The sequence below is a fragment of the Antrostomus carolinensis genome, unplaced genomic scaffold (assembly GCF_000700745.2).
Source record: "Antrostomus carolinensis isolate BGI_N321 unplaced genomic scaffold, ASM70074v2 scaffold27763, whole genome shotgun sequence".
In the NCBI taxonomy this organism is placed as follows: Eukaryota; Metazoa; Chordata; class Aves; order Caprimulgiformes; family Caprimulgidae; genus Antrostomus; species Antrostomus carolinensis.
In genome coordinates, this window is record NW_010306803.1 from 13,557 (window position 1) to 20,334 (window position 6,778).

Genomic DNA, 6,778 nt, shown 5'->3' on the forward strand with positions numbered 1-6,778 from the left:
GCTTTTGGGGAAAAAAATAATACTGTATGGACACACATCTATTGTCACCCCCCACACAGTCACATTTTCACCTACACACATGAACACACAGACACTCATCATATATGACCCTATACCCATTCTCAATAGTGTTCATTCCACTTTAAACCACCTGTCAAAACAGCCATTTAATTAGGTTAAGCTGTCTGGCTTTGTGAAAAGCTTTTACTGTACTCTGTTGTCCTTGCTATAAAATTAATAGTTTGACCAACTTCTGAGAGGACAGGTTTTTGCACTTGTGAAAGTCAAATTAAAACCACCTTTGCTAAACAAGATTTTTTTTTTTTTTTAAAGAAAAAAAAGAGATCTTGGTGTCTGAAACTTTGAAAGCAACACTTCATTTATTATAACCTTTTTCTAGTGCCAAAGTACAAATTCTGTAAAGAAATGGAACTGCAGCTGCAAAGAAGCCAAGACTGTAACGTAACACGTTGCCCTTGCACTTGGTGGAGCAGCTGCAAGACAATGAAGCCATCAAAGGACTTGTTGCACTTTACTCTGCACAACATATTTGTTGTTCAAATCACTGAGGAAGGAGAGTCTCTCACTTTACTGTGATCTCTCTTATACCTGGGTAACTCTCATTCCTGTAGCTCTCAAAGTAACTTTGTGCTGGTCCTGTGAAACACAAGATCCCTGAATATAAACCTAGCTGGGCATTAAAAATACTCCAGTGATACTGTTCTGACAGAATAACCTTTTTTAACAAGTGACAACACTCAAACAAAGAAGATGTCAAAGAAAAAGGGAGTGTTGTTAGGCTGTGGTTACATTGTCATGACTCCGAAGGGACACAGGAACCTGCCTGAAGAGGTAGGTTTATTCAGTGGGAGCAAAAATGTTTAAATTCCCACGTCATTGATTCTACCTTGATCTTTGTGATTTCCTTCAGTCTTGTGTGGTTCTTAAATATAATTGGAGAAAATCTTCCATTTGTTAGGGTAGTCAATACTGATGTCACTTGCTAACATTCTTGCTGAAGGTCTATTTAGTGTGAGGGCCAGGTTCTACAAACTTATTAAAAAATTAACATGATCCCTGAGGCTCTAACAATCTAAGACACAGTTATGAAAGTGATGATCAAGTAAAGCTTACCTGACAATTCATATGAAAGTTTTTAAATTCAATTTTATTTTAGTACTAGCTGGTTGCTTATATGCATTGACTGGTAAGATTTTGGACTTTTTTTTTTTTTAATAGTAACTGTATGGTAAAAAATGTATTTAATCTGATTGATAGCAGACCCTTCAAAAAAAAAAAAAAGTAATATTATAACTAACAGTAATTCACCTTCTGGTAGTTACTCATACGGTTTTTTTAACTGTTGTTTTCGTTTGACTGCTCATAGCAGATTGAGTCACTTGGGATAAGACAAATTAACTAGGTTTTAGTAACAAAAAAATTAAAACATGCAGTGCTCTCAAATATTCAAGTCTGCACACAGAAAGACTATCCTAAGGTGTATCTATCCTAAAGCTATGATAACATATAACTCAGGTCAGGCTCCAAATATACCTGAAAAGCTTAGTATATAAAAGCTTCAAGCGTAAATTTTACTTAAACTTAAATATTGTCCATCTTTGGTACAGCTGCGAAATAAGCTGATTTTGATCAAACTGCTTCTGATTCTCTAGATGCACTTTGACTGAGACCCTTCATTTTAATTCTTCAGTGTAAACCAGTCTCAATCAGGAGTTTAAAATCCACCTTCCAAAGTCAACAGAAACTGGTTTTGAAGAAGCCAATAAGCCACCTACATTTAATTCTTTCTTTTTAAAAACTAAAATGCAACATTTTTTATTTCTACTAGCTTTTCATCCAAGCTTCCTTCTCTTTATTTTTCTTCTGTTATTGCTTTTTTCTGTAAATTTCTATGAGACAAGTGAAGTATGTCTTTATTTTCCGGGCTTATGTTACACTTCCATGTGTGGCTTTCTTAAAGCCTTTTTGGCTCTACAATGCTACTCTAGCTAAGCAGAAGCTGTGGTTTACCAAGAATGTTCTCTGGAATGTGCAACCAGTGGTAACACTGCATTTTCTATATACATAGCAGTTCTTTTGCTGATAACCAGAAAATGACATGTAAATAATTTCTTTTTTTTTTAAATTTAGGCAATAATTCTACTTGGCTGATATCAATATTCTGGATTCAAGTGGAGCTTTACTGCATCAAGTTGGTCTCAGTGCTTTTAGGCTTTTATTTGCTTGTTTTATTTGTTGCAGAATGGTCAAACTCTTTCTGCTTTGCAGAGTATTTTTGTAGACTGCTGTGCTAGAACTTCTCACTTGCTGTTTTTTGTTCATTTCTAAGATGTTAATTTTATTCAATTTCATATAATATTTAACAGGGACTTGCAGAAAAAAAGTTCACGGTCCCCACCATGCTCCTAAGCATTTAGTACTGCAGTTTACTTTTGTGTGAGGTCTGATCATGCAGATATAGGGCAAGTGGGTTTAGTGAGCTGATTTGATAGAAAGACAAGTAACAAAAACATTTGGGTACTTTGATGGAGCAACATAACCTCAATGGCTTTGGTTCCTGTAAGTCTTTCTAAAATTTCATAATCTGTGTACCTTTTGTGTGGAAGAGATTTCCTGTAGCTTTTCCTGCAGCATCATTTCCTGACAGTAGAGTGAAAGTGCCAGCTGTGACTTTCCTCGACCTGACCTGCCAGCATGATGTACACTGAACATACGGCCACAGTGGAGATGTCCTTCAGTTGGCCACACTTTTTGCCATATTCTTTAGTATCCATGTGTGCAGCACCCAAGATTTCGGTCCAAGACCCTCAAATTACTTGCCTGGATTCTCCATGTACAGAGCTTTTGGAGTCCCACTCTCAGGTCATATATCTTTTTTTTTTTTTTTTTTTTTTTAGAAACGGAATCAGAAAACAAGAGCTAAAATTCCCTTTTCTTGATACTCTTTTGCTGCACTCTGTTTTCAAAGCAAGTAATATATCTCAAATATTGTGTTATATGATAGGTTTAATAAGATTATCTTGCTTTTAGATAAACATTGGATTTTGGTTAGATTCCCCTCAAAAGCTGAGAACTGTGCTAGAAAGAATAAACAAGTCATGGATTTGTTAAAATGCTTTGAGCTAATATTCTATTAGCTCAACTCATCATACGGAGAGAGTGACTGAGAACCTTCATCCTAGGGGCAGTTTCTGTTCTAGATTCTGATAGGGACAATGCACTACTTACCTAATGATGCATGAATATAAGATAGCAGTTAGATTTAACATAGTTGAATTTATAAAAACAAGCAATGTAACCTATGCCAGAGCTACAGACTGAAACTCAGTTTCCTTGCATCCCCTCTTCACTTACCCAAACAATCAGACCAGAGGTGTATAAACTCTCATTTTATAAAAATTCTGTGCAGGGTGGTATGATTACTCACTATCTTATTCTCACTATTTTCTTATATCCTGGCAGCTGTTGCATTACTGCTGTTAAATTTTTAATTTTGTAGTGGCTCATGGTGTGATTGTTAATGTTTGTTCTTCATCAAAAGTGTAATGGATGTGAACAGTAATTGCATAGAGTTAAAAGGGGTTAATTGGGCACGCAAGCTCCTCTGCAGGTCGTCCACTTGGCTGTAAAATCCAGTGACACTGCAAAAAAACATCTTCTCAGTAAAAATGCAATGTCTCTATATAGAACACAAAACGTGCTGACACAATTCTGACAGGTAGAGTACTATATTAAGCCATTATTATTGTCATGAAGAATTTTTAATAAATATTTACGAAGTACTTAATTCATTTTGTTAGTGATCTTTTTACCACTGTGAAAGACAAAAAGAAAGAAGTTTCTTTTCAGAGCACATGGCATATATTTTATAATTAAGTGAATGCAATCCCAAAAAAATTGTATGTGTCTCTGTGTGTGTATGACAAAAAGATGGAAGAAGGACAGAGAGAGGGCTTCTATTAATTTCTTTCATTATCTGTAGATTATTTTATCTATCACATTTCATTCACATCATTTCCACTTCATACCATTGCAAGAACACAATGATCAGTGTGATCAGTGTCCGAAAATCATAAGGCACTGAACAAGCACTAAGCACAATCCTATATATATTTTTATATATACCTGTAGCAGCTGGTATCTGAAAAGTTTGTGTGGGCATGCAACCTACAAAGTCTTTGTATTTTGATAAGTCTCAAGTACTGTGACTGATGGCAAAGAGGCAGATGTCAACAGTACTCTTCCCAGTGTGAAAAACATTGTGCTACAAAAGCATCAGACATTAATGGACCTCTCGCGGCACTCCTGTGAGTGAACTACTCTACAATGAGAGTGGAAGACAGATTCTGACCAATATTCTATACTAAAATAAAGTTCCATTTTTTGTGTTTCTCAGAAAAAAAAAAAAAACAACAACAAAAAAAACCAAACCCAAAACACTATATTATCTAATGATGCTTAAGGATTTGATTGACTTTAAGGTATAATAATACTCCACTTTTTAGTTGTACAAGGAGCATTTCTACTTTATTAAGCTTGCAAATAATGTTATATATGGTTCTTTGGGGAAGGTGCTGATTTCTGTATGCAGCTGCATGGGTAAGCAGCTGAGAGCTGTTTGTTTATTCATACATTCATTTTCCCACCTGACAGCCAACCAGATGAAAAAGGTACAGGTAATATCCACAATATCTACACATACAATAGGACTCAAGACAATAGATGTATGCAGGAGACAGGACTGCACCCTCTATACATGTTAAAAAGGCTTGTAGTGCAGTTACAAAAGCTCTGTCTTGCTAATGAATTCTATAGTAGTGTAACATAACTACTAGCTGCGAACTTTTACTGTTTGATGCCCCTCAGAGGGACAGAACAAGTTGTTGATCCCGTTTTTATCACATTTTCAACCATATATTCTCTTAAAAGTGCCCATCTCTGTTTTGATAAAATACATATGCAGAAAGGATTTGAGACAGATTATTCACATTGACAAAGTTTTGTTGATGCAAATTTCTTTAATATAAATAAAGCCTTTGTAACTTAGGACATTTAGTTCCATTCAAGGTAAAATCAGTCAAGGTGCTTTTCAGAAAGAAAATTAAAATATTTTTAAATAAAAAATGCTGGGCACGTTAACATTATGCACTCATATGTTGTATATGTTTTTTGCTTGAGTAAATAGTGAAATAAACAATAATTCATTGGAGGAAGCCCTTCTTGCTTCACTATATGTTAGATTTTATGTTAGCAGGGTTTGGTACATGCATCAGCAGAGAGATTCAACTCATAATAGTAGCTATTTTACACACTTCCTTTAAGCCAATACTTATTCAGTACAGCTGAATGTGTTACAAAATATGATTAAAGCTCACAGCCTCATTGAGCTTATAATAAAGTATTACCTACCTATCATGCAGATGAATAGAATGACGTTTTAGAGAAGAGTACACAGTCTGGTCTTTCAAGCCACGCTGTAAATAAGGCATGCCAAGGTAGCTTTGAAGAAATGTTTCAACAGTCCTACTGAGTATAGGTCCTATTGTATTAGAGGTGCAAGTCAATGGTTAATAAAGTAGTTCATAAATCTGCAATCTCTTATCTGGTTGTAGAAATTATGCAGCTCCTTTAAAGTACATAGAATACTGTTGTACTGGATGAAAGTAAAGAGACACCGTCAGCCTGATATCTAACCAGTTACTAAATATGAGCTAAAAGTGGTTCTTCAGACATTCGCAAGAGTCTAGCTGCTTCCTAGAACTTGTGGTGGGGTTATTTGTAGGTAAATCAGATATTTCTAGCTGACTTCTGGTAGGTCATAATTTTTCTTTTTTTTTTTTTTTTTTTTTTTTTTTCTGCCCTGACCACTTGGATTTTCAAAGGTCTTGGATATGGAAACTTTCCTTCCCTACAGAGGACAGCCATTCCATCTGGACTAATACAAACTTTAAAAGAAGAAAAAGATTCTTTATGTGATCTTCCCAAACTGCATTCACACACAAAGAACTGGGACTATCTGGCTGCAGGTAAATATTGTGCTTAGAGGAATAGGGAAAGTAATAAATAAATAATAAATGTTTATAAGTGTTTTCTGTTCTGTTCACCTATCAGAAAAAATCTTCAGGGATGGTCCCCTGATAAAATAAACAGGAGAGTCTTGATTAGTAATGTTGTGCATATATAGACACATTGCACCTGTCTGAATATGGAAGCTGAACTTCTGCTGTGAGTGTAAAACTTATAACTAATTTATATTTTTTTGGGGAGTACTGTGAGGAAAGTAAAAGATTCTAAGAATCTTTCCTTGAATTAAAGCTATGATTATAAAGAAAATAATTACTTAGCACTGTTTTTTAATGCTCAGATGGTAGTGACATAGAGAAAATGTAATTCTCACTGAGGTCTGCAATGTGCTGAACCTCCTCTGGCAACTTCCATTCAAATCTTTAAAATGTTTGTCCTATGTAACCATTGCAAAATTTGTAATAAAAATAATTATTCAGTAAAACAGTCCCAGAGGTAAAGATGGAATTAAGACATTTGGGAGACTGAATCTTAGAGATTGTTTTTATTTTTCAGGTACCAGGTGCAAATTCAGAAGAAATTTTGAGACATGCTGAAATACTTAAGGAAATCACATTTTTCTTTCTGGACATACTAATCTTTAGGCAAGTGTGAGTAGTGACTGTGTCACACTGAGCACTCAGAGGGGCCTCCCAAGGTGTCCAGAACACACCCAGGATAGCACAGAAAACTC